At 43.2% G+C, this 18,222-nt stretch overlaps 1 protein-coding gene across 3 annotated transcripts in view; it reads left to right on the top strand.

Moving 5' to 3' along the window:
- Positions 1-204: 204 nt before the first annotated feature.
- The window catches only part of CRB2 (crumbs cell polarity complex component 2), a 55,750-nt gene continuing 37,732 nt past the window's right edge, over positions 205-18,222 (top strand). The window contains exons 1-2 of one of the 3 annotated variants that reach the window (XM_068210923.1): positions 205-344; positions 7,007-7,070. The gene's annotated coding sequence lies outside the window, so the exon portion shown is untranslated. Of the gene's footprint in view, positions 345-7,006; positions 7,075-18,222 lie in introns of all 3 variants that reach the window. The other 2 variants (XM_068210924.1, XM_068210925.1) reach the window with 2 other exon arrangements.

Raw genomic sequence — 18,222 nt, 5'->3', positions numbered from 1 at the left:
GCTCGGAAAGAGCTGGTTCCCAAGCTGAATTGAGGAACAGGGTTTCCATGTGAGCGGTTGAGCTCCTTGTGGAATCCTCAGTGGCTCAGGACAAATCAAGGCACTTTCCTGGTGTGTTTGGGTAGGTTGGGCTGCAGGAGTGTGGCAGTCAAGGATTTCTATCTTTTTCTTCTAGAGATCAAGACAAATGGGTTTCAGTTAGTTTTCAGCTGCTGCAACGGTTCTTCCCAATCCCAGGCAGGTGGCTGTTCTAGAGCAGACGGGCCCTGCAGTGGAGGTGGAGAGAACTCCCAGAGCTGATGTTCATTGCGTTCCAGAGCAGCCCTGACGAGCAGGACCTTTAGGTATGAGAGGGTTGAGTCTGGTGGATTTTCTTTCTTCTTTGTATGTGTGTTACACAGCACAGTTACAGAACTCCCTGTGCTTCAACGCTCAAATGGCTGATAGTCACTCGAGTGCTTCAGACTTTCTGCCAGATTTTCTCGGTTAAGTGCCTTTTAGAACTCGGCTTCCAGCATACATGTGCATGGCAATCATATTCAATATCACTTTTTATACTTTTCAAAACTGATTTTATACGGGCTGTGAAGATTAAAGACTGGGGAGCTGTATTCCAAAATAATCAGTACACAAGGTTCTGTGCTGAAGCAACCCCTGAGGGAACTTTGGCCAGAGACTGTAGGATCAGGAGATTTGTGGTGCCGAAGTGAAACAGTAACTTTCATTCAATAGAGTGATTTCAGCATTAGAGTGGAAGTGGAAAGCACGTGTGCATTAATAACTTTACGTGCAGGGAGAGGTCCACCTTGTTCCAATTAAACTTACATTTTGTGTGCACCTTTGCAAGCCTGTGGCTGAAGTGTCACCCTGCTTCTGAACAGTCAGACATTGCTCTGCCTTTGTAACAGACTTTTATCTTGTCATGTTGGAGGATTGAAAGGAGAAACAAATATGAGGAAACTCAGTTACTGCTTTCATGTCTTGGATCGAGAGATTTCAAAGCGATGAATGAATTTAGCCAAATCTCCTGTGTGACCTTAAAATATTAGTGTGGGCCTTGAAAAGAGGCAGAAGATAATAGCTGGGAATCAAGGACTGGTCCAAGGACTTAACATAAGAACACTTTTATTTGAAACTAATTGCATCAAATAGAGACACAGCATAAATACAGCGTGGAGGAAGGCTGCTGGGTTGGGAAGGGGCAGCTGTGAAATGAGTGGCTGTGCAGTGCAGCTGGAAATGTAGTGAGGAGGGAAAAATCTGCAAGAGATGGCACCTCAGGTAGTGAAGTTATTGCAGAGGTACAAGAAAGATGTTTTCAGCTGTAGTCTGTCTGAGTGAAATCTTGAATTTTTCTGTTGAGTTCTCCCTTGGGCTAATGATTTGCTAAGGGCAAAAGCACAGAGGAAAGGGGATTGATGGATTAATTTAGAATACAGGGGATAGAAGGAGCTTTGGCGCTGCAGTACAAGGATATACATTTAACAAGGAAAAGAGCATCTGAGGCTTGGAAAAAAGTTAACATCTGTCTTTAGGCTTCATGGACTAAAAAGGAAGAAAATTGAATTCATAGCTCTAAGTATAGTCAATAAAGGACGGGGATTGAACTGTACCAAAAGCAACATGGAATTAAGAGTTACCTTGGTGAAAGTTGAAGTAATTAACAATAATTATGCTCTTTCTTGGGACAAAATACTGGCATAGAAAGAATTATTTTTTAAAATATGTAACTACAATGGAAATAATGTACTTCCTACGGATTTTTCCATAGAAATAGTTAAGACATTGTCATGTGTGCTTGAATGTTACCTGCACCCCTTAGACAAACGAGGGGCCCTCTGTGAGGGGCTGCTGGTTGGTGCCAGTGCGCAGGTTGGGGCGAGGCAGGCGCTGCTGTGCAGCAGGGATGGGCACTGGGGCATGCGGTTCAGCCCCAAATGCCACACTGAGCACTCAGTGGCCATTAGCTACGGGACAGGGGAAACCCCTAAGTGAGCAAGGATGAAATGCAGCCTGTCAGATTTCGAGTGTTTGGTGTTGTTTACAGACAAATGGGAATGCTCCTGTAGTGCCCGAGGGAAGAGGGATTTTTTTCCTTGGTATAACTCAGAAATCTCTGTTTGAGACTCACCATTGTCCAGTGACCCAGTTCTTTATGGGTTTCAAATTCTGCCTTTAGACATATACTAAAGTTAATGGGATTCGTGCAAAGATAGCTAAGGACAGAATTTGAACTGCAAAAAAATAACTTCATGTGCATATCTCTTAAAAATCTTCATAGAAAAAAACTGTCTTTACATGGGAAATTAGTCTCATAAGATTGATACAGCAAAAAGTTTTATTTTGAAAAATCCTTACAAGATCTGTATTAATTTTTATTTTAAAGTGTATCTCAGGCATAGAAGGGAGAGAATCAAGCAGGTCAGTATCCAGTGTAGAGGATACTTAAAAACTGAGAATTTGTGCTGCAAAACAAAAGATGATATGCCTTATGCTGGCCGTCATTTGTGTACCTAACTCTTCACCAAGTTTTACACAGTGCTTGCTAGTATCTGTTGCAACTGTGAATGATTCTCTGAGCTAGAGCAAAGGAGATAAAATGGTACTGGAGGCAAATTAGACACCAGGAGAGGAGGAATCACACCACAAAATGTTGCACAGGGCTCCTCAAGTCCCAGAGCAGGCTCTGCAGGGTAACATTTCAGAGATCTTTTAAGCAATAGGGATGTGGATCAGCTTGAATAGCAAGCAAAACTGGAACTAAGGAAATGGGAAATACTTTCAGGTTATGACTAATGCAATTATTAGAGCGGCTACTAAAGGCGCTGTGGTGGATTTAGCTTCAAATAAGAACAGAAGTTATGCCATGTGTGATCGATTCCAGGTTGGGTTACAATTTAGAAGTGCAATTAGTGAGTTATCTGTTACTGTATATCAATTATTAAAAACAGCAAAGGTCTAGGTTAAAAAAAAAAGAGTGCATGTCTCAATATGTGCTGCTCTACTCGTTAATTTTCTGCTTTCACTTTCTTGTTTGAGGTGTCTCAGCTTTGCAGTCATGGTACAGAGCGTTCCTTAAAGCAGGACATGAATCGCTCTTGAGCGGAGCAGCGCTCACCTGCCAGCCCCTGTGGTGTGGCCCTGTCACACCATCCCACACTTACCTGCTCTGGCCAGAGCCAGCCCAAAGGCAGTGTCTGTGCTCACCTGCAGGCCAGCAGCTTCCTGAAACATTTGTAAACACGAGTGCTTTAATCTTATTTTTATAGGTGCTGTTTAGGACAGAAGGCAGCGCAGCTCGGCATTCCTGACAGCTCAGTTGTCGTGTAGACTGTGCTGCCCTCACTGCTCTCTCTGGCTGTGTCCTCACCCCATCTGGCAACTGCTGAATGTGTAAAACTTTTCTTCTGGTGGTCATGGCAAAACTCGGAGCAGTAAACACAGCTTTGAGGGACAGTACCAGGCTCCACGGGAGAGTTGATCTGACCCAGCAGAGCATTCCTCATGAAATAAGAAGGCCTGGAAGAAAATGATATTACCAACCTTCAGTGGGCATTTAATTACACTTTCTAATTAAGGTGATGCCCTAAATGGCCGTGTGAATCTCCTGATCTGTAACGTGGTGTAACATGACATATCAACATGGGGTGTTGGTACTTCATCTGCACTTCAACATTTTTGATGTGAATGAAGGTGCAGGTGCCTGTTGTGCCCATGGGAATGGAGACTGCAGCTGGTTGCAGGGCATCTCTGCTGTGTGAGCTGTGAAGCAAAAGGGGCAGAAAGAAACTTCTAGGGTCCTGCCTGTGGGGTTGGCAGTATCGTATGCAACAAGTTGCATGCTGCAATTTAAGGGTGTGAAGTTGCAAAGACTGAGCACTGGTCTGTAACTCTGCTCTCTAGACATGCCCAGACCATGTGAACAGACATCCAAAGCAGGACTGAACTTCACAGAGCTTCACAGTTTTCAGTCTTCATACTTCGTAAGACACATTTGAGATTCTGTGGTCACTGAGCCCCCTCAATGACTGTGGCTGATGTGGCTTGCACTTCTGGGTTACTGGGCTTGTTAGACATGCTGAACCAATCTGGAAATCAGCTGTTTTTTTTGTGGATAGGACATGATATGTGTTTATCTCATATCAATATGAAATAAGTCTTTTCATTTATATCAGTGGCAAGATAAATATTTGGGGGTACATGTACATCCTTTCTAGGAAAACAGAGGCACAGTTGTAAGAATTGTTGTTTTAGGGAAGAGTGTGATTGAATCAGATAAGGGATGACAGGAGTTTGGTGCAGGTCCTTAGACAGATATATTAGGGTGAGTTTCTTCCTTTTCCTTTGAAGTTTAAGATTGAAACCTGCCATCATTCCAAAGGAGAAACAACTTGGGTGGCCTTTTTATCACTAATAGTCAGAGCAACTAGGCAGGACTGACTCCACTGAAAAGAGGCTCTGTCATACAAAAGGTTTCTCAGGTCAAGATTAAAAGCAAAACAGCTCTCATCAGATGAGCCTTTGTACTGCACCCATATTTTCTAAATGCTGTTGGCTTATCTTTAATGTTTATGCTGCTATCAAAAATAAACCCAGCTTCTGTCTCCCCGGGTGTTGTATTCAACATCAACAGTGAATAGGCTTTTTCATTCCTAAATGCTAATTTCCTTTCTGGTTTCAATCTGTTTCTGGTACAAAAAAATTTTGTTTTCACTGGGTTTCGTTTCTCCCCTCTTTGGTTTTTTAGCTTCAGGTTTTCTCCTTCCCATATCTGTTTCTGTCTTAGTAATCAGTATTTTTTTGGTGGAAGCAGTAGCTGAGTGTCTATCAATGACCCTGAAGCCTAGAACTTGAATCAGAGTTTGAGTGCAGCTGGCAGCACAGTCATAATAATTTAAAGAAAAAAAAAAAGCTTTACCAAGATTAATTTTTCATCAGCAGACTGTGGGGTACTCTTAGGAATAATTGTAATTGCCTCACTTTGAACTGTGGTCAGAAATATGGTCTAAAAATCTTGCTACAATGAGAATTTTGCTTCTAATGAATTAGTGTTATAACTTCATCAGAAATGTTGTGATACTAGAGCCAGAACTCAATGGCATTTGGAAGCTGCTCCCAGGCAGTACCCTTGGGATAGAACACCGACCTTGCTGAAGCTGGTGAGGGTGTTTCCTAAAGCCTTCAGTACCCGCCCCCAGCACGGGATGTGGCTCGGAGCAGACTGTCAGTCCCATGTTGGTTCATCTCCAGGTGGCTGAGGCTCCAGAGCAAACAGACAAAGTCCCGCATGCTGAAGCCTGCAGGTGACAAATGGGAGTTGACCAGCACGAAGGGCTCTTTGCAGTCTGCTTTGTCTCCTCTCTGATGATGTGCTGTCCCCTCACACTGCACAAACTAGAAGTAACCTTTCCATGTCTGAGACTCTTCACTCTGTGTACCCATGAAGCTGCTGCTGAGCTGACTAGTTTTGTCACATAATATGATAAATAGAAAACAGATCTGCAACAGATACAAGTCATATTCCAGACTTCAGGCGTGTACCTCAAAATTTCATCAACTTTGATATGCCAAAATGTTATCTAAATGTGGATATTCAGTAGCTGGAGATGTCAGTGAGCTGTGACTAGCAAATGAGCTGTGTGTCTGCTGAAACACTGAGAAAGATTTGGATGCCTGTGTCGTAGGAGGTATGGAGACTGCAATGCTGACTATCAGCTTTGAAGTGTACCACATTTCTCTCAAAGGGAAAATTGAGCCCAGTCTGTAAAGATGGTGGACGCCCAAATGTTTGGACAAATAGTTATCCCTGTGATGAGCATTTACAGTAAAGGATCTCCCAGGGTTTTCTCGCCCCAGTGCAAGTCCAAAATGGTTAGATTAGGCATTTGAGCAGAAATGTACCTGTATTTTGGGGAGAGTATGTTTTACATGTACTTTCCCATGTTGATCTAAGTTTGATTGCATTAAGAGTGGGAAGTTGGGCACTGTTGGTGTATCTTGTATCCTGGTTATTCTTTTTATTTTAATTCACCTGCCAAATAATTTTAATATGTGCATGTAGTGCTATCCTACTTGGCCTTCCTGTTACAGATGCTGTACTGCAGTTCTGCCTCATGCTCTGGTGTTCAGCCATTCTCTCAGTTAACTCAAATAAATGTAAAAATTCTGTTAGATGCAAGTGTCCACAGCGCTATAACTTTTTATTTATCCTGCTTGTTCTTTGATGACCTAAATTATTTCAGCTGTTCCAATTACTTATTTAAGAACTATTGATCTCTCAGGGTTTTTTGTGGGAGGACTTAAGGAATACTGTGTCTCACAAGCAGCATTATAGTTGTCTGCAAATTAAGGCAAGCAGACAGACTGTAGTAATGCTGTAGTAACCAGCTTATATTAGGTGGCTTAATTTAGGCTAAGTTTTATATGAAATATTTATGGTTTTTGTGGTTTGTAGTGTGTAACACTAAAATCTCTAAATTCTTCTGTGCTTTAGGTCATCCTGGCTATGAAATGGGAGATAGTGGGGATTTCCTGAGGGTTTAGAGAGCTTGCTTCATAATTTGTGTTTGAAGTCAGCATGGTGTGTTTGTTGTAGATATCGTTTAGTATAACACGGTTTTATTATCTGCAAAATTAAAGTGTTTTTAAATTATAGTAAAATGTAAAATGCGAAAGCCAAAGAAAAAAAGAGATTCTGCCATTTCCTTTCAGTTTTGCTGCATTGTGCATCTTGCAGTTAGTCCCAGCCTGTGTTAGCACTCCCGCTGGATAACGATCTGCCCTCCTCCCAAGGGACAGCACAACCAAGGCAAAGCTGCTCCTCTCTTCTGTGCTCACTAATTGATCTCTGGCTTGGCCACTTCCAGCAAGGTCACAGAACTGGCAGCTACAAAAACAGCGTTCTGTGGAAAATTTAAAGGGGAAGAGTAGAAGTACCGAGGATGGGATTATAATGTTTTTTTTAATTCATAAAAAATTTATTGGATCTTCTATTTTGTTTCTGCAGAAGACTGAAACTTGGAAAGGACTGAGAGCAGAAGATTGTCCATTGTAACCTGTTCCTGCAATTTGTGAGTGAGCCCTATCCTGCAAATTGCTCTTTTCTCACTTTGTAATTCCACTTCCATTTTTATTAGAACACAGCAGGAGTATTTCTATTCAGATCCTGTAAAGACAAAATGATTCCTAAGCAAGTATAGTGTGATCTTCTCACATTTTTTCTTTGCAGAAGGTTTGTCATGCTGGCCTTGAGAGGCATTCCTGTGTAGGGGTTTTGTTTTCTTTTTGCAAAAGTGCTTGCAATCATGCTTCTTTCTCAGAGCTGACTCTTGATTAGTTCAGGTGCTTTGCCGTTAGAAGGGTGATGGAAATCTGGAGTTAAAAAACCTGGACAAGCACCACCCCCAGGCCGTCAGTGTGGCAGTGCCGGGTGCCGCTCCTTGAGCACCGTGCCAGCCCTGTCATCGTCACGGCAGGGCCTTTCTGGGGCTCTCAGTGCCGGGGCTGTGCTCGCCAGGGACGGCTCCATGGACAGGGAGAGCTCCCACAGCCCTGCCCAGGCCATTGCGAGCCTGGCCTAAAGCTGGGTGCCATGCTGCAGGGAGCAAACCCGGGGAGAGCTGCAAATAAAAACATGCGTTGGCACAGCTTATTTACTTGGAAAGCAGAAGACTGTACAGGGTGTGAATAAAGGAAATGGGCCAAAATCTGTGAAGGCAAGGCTGGAATACTGAGGGCAGAACAAAGCTATGCTGCATTATTAGAGGATTCATGAATGGTGTGGCAGAGAGGGGGAAGGGGGCTTGGTTGACCTGGTGTGATCTAAAAATACATAGAATGTGCTATACAGAGCCATAACTGTTGCAGCATCTTTAAAGGATAAAATATGCAGCTTCCTCTGAAGTGGGAGGATGGCAGGGTCTCACAAAGCAGGCGTTCAGAAGCACCTTGTGTGGAATACTGTTCATTCACGTGATCCAAATCACAGTGAGTAGCATGCACTGTCTTTGTAGTTGCTCTCAATAAGCTGGTAATTGAATTATCAGATAAGTATTGAAAGATTAGACTCCATGTCTTTGGGAGAGGGGTGTAGAAGCAAGCCTAACTTGATTATTGCATCCAATCAATTTTCTGTTCATTGTGAGTTGCAGTAAATAGTTGATGGTTCAGAACTCCTCATGCTCCTTCTGTTACAAAGAACTCTGCCGGTGTTTGGTGTTTTAACTCTTGTGTGAGACATGATACCGCAGAGAGGGAACAGAAAAAAATTAAATTGTGTTAAATTGTCATAAGCCCCTGAGCTGATGAACTGGTTTGATACTGTTTGTTCCACTAGAACTCTAAGCGATTAATAGAATAAACATTTGTTTGAGTCTTTAATTTGTCTATAAATATGTATAGGAACTAATGAGGAGGCAAGAAATCATCTTGAGAGTCACCTTGAGCAGAGGATAAGCATTCCTGGTGCATTCCTGGGAAGCAGCGCTGTGGTGACGGTACCCAACCTCTGCCACCGCGTGGCAGCTGCAGCTCAGTGCCGGGCCGGGGCTGGCTGCAGAGCTGCGCTGCTCCTGCTTGAGGGAAGGTCATTGTGCCTCAGGGGAAGACAAAAGCACAAATATTCCTTCTGCAAAATCACACCTGGAGTCTCAGAAGTTCTCCCTGCACAAAGCAAATGTCAGCCTGTGTGTGGGGCTGTATCTGAAGTTGACAGTGTCTGTTTTCTGCACAAAACTTGCTTCAGGGAGCAGGGTTTTGCGTTTCGCCCAGTGTGAGGCACAATCTAAGGAGGAGGGGGAGTGGAGGTGGAGAGATTTCTTTGTTGATGTCTGGCTATGGAAATGCATAAGGACAGACCAACCTGTAAAACTGTCTCAGAGGATTAATCCTTTATCCACTATCGCTTCTCTAAATAGTCTGTATTTATTCATGTGTAATACACAACTGTGCATTTAAAGTGAAAAATAGTAAACAGAAAACAAAAGCAAATGGAAAGAAGAGTATGGAAGTAAGGACTGAGAGTGGAGTTTTTGTACTCAGGCATGATTTCTGTATGTGTACATTTATTATAGATTTACTATAAGTAGCAATGGCAGAACTGGGGATAATGGTTAGTGTTGACTAATGATATAATGATTAAAGTTGACTTTTGTTTCCGAGGGACCTTACAGCCAGATTATATGGCATTACAAGAGACAATGTCTGTGCCTCACAAAAATGGTGAAGGTGTAAATATTGACTTTGAGTAGCAAAAACAGTTATTGCAGTCAACAGAATGGTAAAACTGCAGATCAGACAAATGCCATACTTTATTACAAAGCACTGACTGATATGAAAGGCATGATCTGTATTTAAACACTTGACATTAAGTAAGTTAGGTTTTATAGGTTTAAAGTACCTATGGATTACATTATTCTTGAAGAGTACTTGGACTAAATAAAGGCACAGCAGTATCTAGGGGAAGTAATTGCTCACCAGCAATGGAAATGTGCTCCTCTGAGGGGGCAGCAGGGATTGCTGAGCAGGATGAGACAGCTCCTTGCCATGAGAATGGGTGTGCAAAATGCCTGGGAATGGCAGGCTTCCATTAAACTGGAGAGAGCCTGGTGCAGAGCACAGTCTTGTCTTATCCCGGGAGGAAGTGCCAGTGCACAGTGCTGCTTCCTTCCACCAGAATTCCTGCCTGCCCTCTGCTCCATACATAATTCAGATGCAATGCATAATTAAAGGACTATAAAGCCACACTTACTTTCATGTATTTAAATTCCTTGATGAGCCATAGATGGGTTTTGCCTGGTCTGTGCTTTTGCTTTGCCTGTTTCTGTAGTTTGTTGAAACAGTGAGGACCATGGCCCAGTGAGCCAGCAGCTCCTGGGAGCCACTTCCAAAATACTAATCAGTGCTGTCAGGATTAGTATTCTGTTAGAAAAAAGTATAACTATATAACAAAGACTAATTAATTTGCAGTATCATAGATTCACTTCCTCTGTTAGCAACATCTTTGTAAAGCACGGCCTTTTCAAAGTAAAAAACCCTAACTTTTGGAGGGTACAGATCTAACAGTAGCAGCAAAAAAGCTCTGCCTTGAATGGCCTGGACTGTGATCCTTCCTTGGAAGAGTGTCTGTGTGGCAGCTAAGTGTGTACAACATCTGTTTTCTCATACAGGTCTGCAATAAAGACTGGCTTACACAAAAGGGACAACATCAATCATACATCTTGAACTTTCTCCCTGTTCCTTTCTGTTCTAGATTCCTTCTCTTTAGATCAGTACTTTGGGACTGGATCACATGATGGCATTTCCAGTACTTCCAGTGCTGTAATTGCTCTGAGTGGAAAGAATTTCTGAGGTGCCCTGGGCCTTTGCATTTCAAACATTGGATGTGTAACATTTTATATATTTAATCACCATCAAGTAGAGTGTTTGGATCTAAGCTATTTAGAGCAACTGTCTGTGCTATTGCAACCCACTCAGGGCCCTGAGGGAGACCTATGAACAGAGAGAAGGCTCAGATTTCTTTGAGTAATTCAGTATTGCCAAATACTTTGGTTTCTACAGCTGCTGGAGAAGTATTGGGAAGATCTAACCAGAGAACATGGTGTTAGAAAAGATCTGTTTAAAGATTCAGGAGATTCAGGAAAATGCTGCTGCCCTCTCCTCTGAGCACCAGAACTGTGAAGAAAACCTAACTTATGTTGAGTATGAGGTAGAAATGAATATCTGAATATCTGAAACATTCTTCAAAAACAGAATTGAAGGCTAACATGCTTTTAAGTTCATGGCAGGAAGAGCCTCTTCTTTGCTTGAACAAGTTACTGTTTACAGCAATTTTAATAAAGTATCTCCTGGCAAAAAGACTAAGTTGTAACATCTCCAAACCTTTTATAGATGAAGCAGTGTCCTTCAAAATCCACACTGCTCAGTTAAACCTTGGTAGCATGTGTTGTGATGGGGATACCTAGTCTTTGGTAGACTGTATTAAGCCTTTTCCATTTTATCTTGATAACATTTAGTTCCTTCCAGTTTTGGGATGTTTCTCTTCTGTACTTTCCCCTTTTTTTTCTCCTCCTGGAAACAAACAACCCAAAGCATTATTCTGTCACTTGGGCACCTCTCAGGAGCTCCACTACTCAGAATTTGCATGAATACTCCTGCAAGCAGTTTAATTCCAGGGTGTGCTGTGCTACTGCTGTAGCCCTCACCCTGCCCAGTGCCAGGACCTGCCCTGCTCCATGGTGGGGATCCCCAGGCCATCCTTGGGGGCTGTCAGACCCTCTGTCTCGGAGGTTAAGTACCTGTGCTTATCCCAGCCTGTAGTAATTGAGGCATTTTTCTGACAGGTCACTCCAAACAGCAGGAGGATCTCAAACAGAGGGGCTCTCACTTTATTCTTTTTTCTGTTTCACACTTTGTTATGACACCTCCATCTGTTTGCTGTTCTGTGCTTGTATCGTTGCTCTGAAAAGATAATGCCATTACATCTTTTCTTCTCTCTAAAGACAGAACAGATGACATAAAGTTTCCCTCAAAGCTTGCATGATCCAGTGGTTTTGACTCACTGGACAGCTGTTATTCAGGATTTATTCCCTCTCTATATAGGTTTTCAGACCTTTGACAATCTTGTGACCATCACAACCTGCTGGAATGTGGAAGGACAGAGCTCCCGAGGAGCAGGTTCTCCACTGGCCTGAACCAAAGCCTCCTGTAATTGTTAGCTGTCTTTAATTGCTTCTTTGGGCTTTGAGTCAGATGCTAAGTGTAGAAGGCACATAGTAATTAGGGATCTGTCTGATTTCTTTTGGCACTCTGACTGCTACCTGTTGTCCCATGAATAGCCATTATTCCCAGCCTTTGAATTGGGATGAATTCATCTGCTTCTCTGCTCCTTCACTGTATAGTAATTGATACTTGCATTTATGATGCTACATTGTATAATGCAGTAAAATCCTGAAACTGGGAAAATGTGCCATATGACAGGAAAGTGAGAGCTCACCAATGTATTTCCATAGTTCAGTCCCTACCTCTGCTTTGGGAACACTTGTGCTGTAGAGAAACAAGCTGGGTAGCACTTAGAAAATGCACTTGCAGGTGGAAGGTACAGGATGCAGAAACTGTGAGTCTGAGGAACGTACAGAAAAAGCCCTTTCTACATCCTGGGGTTTGTACTGCCTTTCCCTGGGTCTCAGTTCTTCCGCAGCAAGGTCTGATCTTAATAGTTCTGCACTGATGGAGAATTTTGAGTATTCTGCTTCCCGAAGAGGATCCTTAAAGAGTGTGATGTGGACTGTGGAATGTTTTACTTTTCCTGTAGCAGCATGTTATTGTTTTTGAGTGTCTTTCCATAAGCAATTGACTTCAGTTGAAGCACTTGCAATTGCTGAGTTCATGTTGCTGCTCATGTCAAGGCTGCTGTTGGGGCAGTTCCTGTGTTTGCAGTGGCAGAGCACAGGGGGAGCACTGTCGTGTGGATGGTGCTGCTGAGGAGTTGGGGAGCAGCAATCACCTCCTGACTCTGTGGAAATGCAATCCCAACAGCAGCCCTGGTCAGATACTCATGTGAGTGAGGCTGTGTGCCTTGAGTAAAGGCTTGCGGTGAGGGCCAGGCGTGTCTGTCATGGTTAGCACAGTGTAGTCTGCTTCCTTCTCTTCAACACTTTGTCTGCAAAAAGCTGTGAGTTTTTCTTGTCATAATTGGTTTTGTGCCTTATTAACTGTTAGTCTCTGTGCCAACATACACAATGACTGGGCTCTGTGCTCACCATTGTCTCTGTTGTGGCTTGGTTTTCATACGTGTTTATTTTCTTTCCCATCCGATGGTGGCATAGTGTGCCACAATGGGGAGGGGTCATTAAGGCTGAGTCAGTAGATCTTTGTGCATCAGCTGATGCTCAGTTGCAGGTGCTGCAGCTGCCAGTCCATCCCCTAGGCTGCTCCTGAAGCAGGACCTTCTGCAGAGGCACTGCCTTAGGAGAGGACGTGCCGTGGTTGCAATCTGAACTACCCTGAAAGGAGCACATTGCTCTTGCATTGCTATCGAGCCGTGTCATTCAGAGCATTCTCTGAAAAGTGAAGTGGCCAGAGCAGACATAATAACAGCTCCATCAAATATTGATAAAGTAGGATTATTAATTAGAATAGGGGTGTAGGATTAAAATGTCCCTTGAGTTGCATTCCCCATTTGATGTGAGAGTGTGGTTTTGTGGTCAGAGAGTGGGAAGCTCAGGATAACTGGAATCTTTTCTTATCTCTTCAATGTGTTTGCTTAATGTCCTTAGTGGTTCAGGGGATATATAATACTATTGACCAGAGCTGCTAGAATTCCGATATGCTCCTATGGTGGCACTGCTGGGAGTGAACTTTACAAGGATACCTCTGTTAGTGTATTTTGCTCTGGTTTGTAGCTCATAAGAAGGAAAATCCCCTCTGACTAAGCTGGTAATTTGCAGTCCTGTTGTCCTGGAGTCTTGTCCTGCCTCAAAGAGCTGCATGTCTTTGTGAGAGGGTGAAAACACTGCATCAGTTCCATGGAGAAAATGACACTGGGCTACTTGGCCCTCAGGTGCAGTGAAAGATAATATTTTGCTTCTGACAGTGTGTGTAGTGCTGAACTAAATATATATCAAAGCAAAGAGCATTAATTGAATTTCCCAGTTACACAGCCCTGGTCTAAAACGGAGCTTTCAATGTCTCCCACTTGAAAAAGACAGCACAGGTTAGCTACGAGATTTACTTTTAGAACAAAGCCCCGATATGCATCACTAATAACAGCTGAGGTATTAAAATTGAAAGAATTTCCCTTTTAATTTCTTTTTAACAGTATCTGCATTCTCTGTGTCACTGGTGTTAGCTTTTCTTTTCCCACAGTTCTGGTCCATCACGACAGTGCAGTAAGGATTTATTTTCCTCTTAAGGTTCTTCCTGGTTCTAATATTCTAAAATAAGTGGTTTAGACCTGTTATAATTACACAAGTTCTGTAAATTCATTCTTCCATTCCTGTGCACAAACTGTGTGTTCTTGGGTCCCTCAGAATGTGTCTGTGCAGCAGCAGTTTAACATCCCTGTGTACCCCAAGGCTCTTTTAGCTGATAGAATTCTCCAATCTGAAGCATCTTCTCTTTTCTTTTTTATTTTTCTTCCCCTTCTGAGTGTTTCCCTGCTCTCTCTAGAGCCATTAGATGCTCTGACTATGCACTTCAGGAGATCAATATGCTTTTGGCATTCACAGGCATTATTATTCTGAGACTGTACGACTGGTACGTATTCATCCTATTAGCATCTGCTCAAAATTCCCAACATCCCAGCACAGCTAACAGAGAATGACCGTGTTGTCCTTGGTCAGGCTCTGTGCAACAGATGTTGACACCTGGTTTATTGCTGGTCAGATTCCACTTCCCCTTTTACTTTGTTTTGACCTCATTTCACCCCTGGAAGCTCCGTTTCAGCTGGAGATGGATGAATGAACTGGGAAGCATTGTGTCCACTGCTGCTGTGGCAATTCCTCTGTGTTACTGCCCAAATAAGTTATTTAGTTCCTACATTGTAGAGGCCAGTTCTGACCTAGCCATGAGATTCCAGCAGCCCTCGAGGATGTGCCTGTAATGGAAGCACCATCTCTGCAAAGCAATAGAAAAGGACAAGAGTCTGCTGGGCAGATTCAACAAATCAATGTCTTTGTGGCTGATGTAACAGAGGATTATGAGCTTTAAAGTCATAGAAAGAGGATGAACTGTGGCTTTGACTTCAGTGATAACTGTGGATATTGAGTGGTGGGAATACAATGTCAGCTTTCTGATTGTACCAGATTGTGGCAATAGGGTTAAGTTAGGAGGGGAAAGAAATAAGGAAATTGGAGCTTAGTGTATATCAGTGTGGAAGTTAATAGCCACAAATGGGATTCACTGTTTTAAGATCCTGTGTGAAGGATGTAACCTCTTATGAATGGAAAGAAATTGTTTCAAGGGGAAACACAATGTGTTGACATTGCTGGCTTCCCCCCTGCATTTTGGTTGCTTTGGCTTTCTCATTGCTGTTCTCCCAAAAGTTGGTTGCTATAGTAAGAGGATAGTTCAGATTGTAATGTGCACAAGGTTACTTAGGGTTAACTCTGACAGCCAAAATAAAATTAAAAGTAATCATTTGCTCATCCAAGATTTCAGGGAAATGCCTGTATGATTCCTCAGGTTAAAAGAGGAAGTGTTGTAACAGCCCATACAAGTCGACTTTTTACCTTCCTAAGTGAAAGGAAGCTGTAAAATCTCAGAAATACTGGCTACTGATGAATCTCCATTGGCATGAATCAAAGGAAATGCAAAAGGGAAAGCCAAGGGAGCCTGTGTTTTTAACAAGCTTTACAGGAGGCAGAAATGGAATTGAAGAAATCTTCACTTAGTCTCATATATTACAAGTGGCAGTAGTTTGTCATTTTCTCAGAACACACACAGACACAGACACATAACCCAAATAGATTTTCTTGCTTCTTGGATTCTATTTTTTCCAGCATGCTTGCCATAGTGACCTCCTGCGAAGGGAGACTGGCAGAAACATGCAAAGTTCAGAATCATGCACTAAAAAAGGGTTTGGATCAAACGGAGTTTAAACCTTCAGCCCAAGGTTTTCTTTGAAAATCACTGACGGGCCCTCATGACCTTCCAGTGACTCGCTGAAGGTGTGGGTTAGCAGAGCCAAGGAGCCACAGATCAATTCGGACACCACAGAGCAAAGCTGAGCTTCTGCTGCTCTCTGTGATTCTGGGAAGCTCAGCCATCTGTATTTGGCTTCCCTTCTCCTCCCAGAGACAGCAGAGGAAATTTTACTAAAGTCCTGTAATAGATGGGGACCTAAAGCTGAACTGGAAGCAAAAACGTTCATGATTTGCCCAGAGAGTGTAGCTGGGCTGGCATATGGAGTCACTCCCAAATCTAGTGAGAGTTAAATTGTCAGGTTTGTGACTTCTGTCTCATAAAGCATTCAAGCATAACAAATGGTGCTGACACACTGGCCTTGGCATGGAAAACTTCTTTAAATATACAAGATGCTGCTTCTTACTGGGGTATATATAGAGTTGGCTTAGGTGCAGTGAAGTTTCTTGGGGATAAAATGGATAGTGTTCCAATGAGCTGTCAGTTATGTTTCTTTCCAGAAATTATACATATAATTGGTGAATTGCAAGGCCGGATTGACATTAAATAGTTGATTTAAAGTATTATAATTATTTTTATGTTTTTCCCCATAGTTCTTGGGAGGATTCTAGATCTATCCACTTCAATATTTTGTATACAGCCTCATGGGAAGCCTTCTGTGTGCCTCATCAGAGAGATGCTTAGGTGCTTATTCTTGCTTGTACTGAAATGGTTGTAAACCAGATGAAGTGGTGCTTCATGGTGCTTTTACCAGTTCTTGGAAAGTTTCTAGATCCATCCACTTGAATATTTGTATACAACCTCATCAGAAACCTCAGTTTTTCTTTTTTTTCCCCAAAAGCCATTGAGCAGATTTTGCTTCAGACATATTGATGAGCTCCTGTGCACATTCAGCACACCAGTTAGCAGAGCAAGAAGTTTCAGGCATTCGTGCTGCAGATCAATATCTCCTCTGACAGAAGCCCAGCAGGAGCAAGGTTTGCCTGCTGTTGTGAGACATGAAGTAGAAAATGTGCATAAACCATGCTGGCTAAGAGGAGTGGCACAGAGCTTCCCTCAGGGCAGAGGGAAGTGCTGAAGCCCTTGTCTCTGGTCCAGTTCTGCAAGTAGAAGCAAACAAAAATACTCATTTGGAGACCATGAGAGTAAGCTTGGATGCTGTTAACACCTATGTGAAGATCTGTATTGGTCATTCTTAGAGGTTTGTTAAGCAGTCTGACTAATGGCTAGTGATGGAAACACCAGGGTTTAGCATCCCAGCAAAATGGCAGTGTGCGCTGTGGTAATCCCTGCCAGAGCCTCTCAGCCAAGCTAGAGCAGATCCGGCAACTTGTGCACACCCACTTTCGGTAGGGCCATTGTTCTGGGGCATTTGTGAACTAGAAACGATTGACTCACATGGGAGATTCAATCTGTGAAGTAATTATGCTAATACTGGTGTGAAACAGTACTTTCAATATTTTCCTAATATTTCTAGTATTTCCTAGAAAGGCAGGAGTGTGCCGGCCCAGAATACTGAGAGTACTGGACAATATCCCCACCTTTGAGTCAGGAAACTGAATGTGGGACTCTTTCTTTATAGTTGTTCCTTGCCTTCATACTGACAAACCTCTCTTTAGTTGACTGGATTAGATTTGGAGATAACAGAGATGTTTATTGTTCACTGAGGTGCAAATACACAGAAGTGAGCCCCACATCTTTGGCATCTTGGAGAACATTACTCATTCCTCAAGATCTGGCACATTTGTGATCTGCATCCATTTTAGTTCCTGCCACCTACGTGGTGACAAGGTCCAGTTTTCCCAGAGGCCTTATTACTGAGCAGACTGTGTGTGAAGTCTGTGGAGGAAAAGCAGAGATTGCAGCTGGAAGGAAAATGAGGCAGAGCTTGCCGATTTTATGCAGAATCCAAAGGTGTAATTTCCATGGCAGAGATAGATGTCAGACAAGATTTTGAAGCTACACTAATCTTCAGAGCTCACACGGTGCAGCTGGATGTGTTTGTTTTTCAGGTCCACAACTCTCTGTTCTCCCACTCCCCTGTTTGGCCTTCCTGGAATACAAACTTGAGCAGGAGGAGGTTCCTTCAGCCGGGCTGTGCTGCCGGGCAGCCTCCCTCCCTCTGGCTCAGAGCATCGGTCCCTTTGGTTTTCCCCTGAAGCCCAGCCTGGCTCCAGGGCTCTGGCAATGCGGAGCTCTGCAGCAAACACGGCTGATCCAAGCTCTGCAGGCTGCTTTGGGGCTGGGAGCACAGACCTGCCCTCCAGCGGCGCCAGAGCCTCCCTGAGCCCCGCTGGGAAGCGACTATTTACAAACGCGTTGGATCGGTTGTGACAAAAACAGAAGCAAAAAGGCCTCTCAATAGTCATCTTGCCTTGAAAACACCCTCAGATCCTGGCAATCCTGCTGTAACATTTTACTGCAGAACATCTTGCCTGAGACCCTTTTTACACTCTTTTGGCTGCCTCCTGTTAGGTGATCAACATTCCCATTTTCCCCTGTGCCAGAGAGGCCCCTTGGAAGGGATTCACCTCCACCGGGCAGCTGTAAGCAGGAAAGAGGATCAAAGGGCATGAGGCTGAC

The sequence above is a fragment of the Anomalospiza imberbis genome, chromosome 21 (genome assembly GCF_031753505.1).
Source record: "Anomalospiza imberbis isolate Cuckoo-Finch-1a 21T00152 chromosome 21, ASM3175350v1, whole genome shotgun sequence".
Lineage (NCBI taxonomy): Eukaryota > Metazoa > Chordata > Aves > Passeriformes > Viduidae > Anomalospiza > Anomalospiza imberbis.
This window is presented reverse-complemented; position numbering and strand designations above follow the sequence as displayed.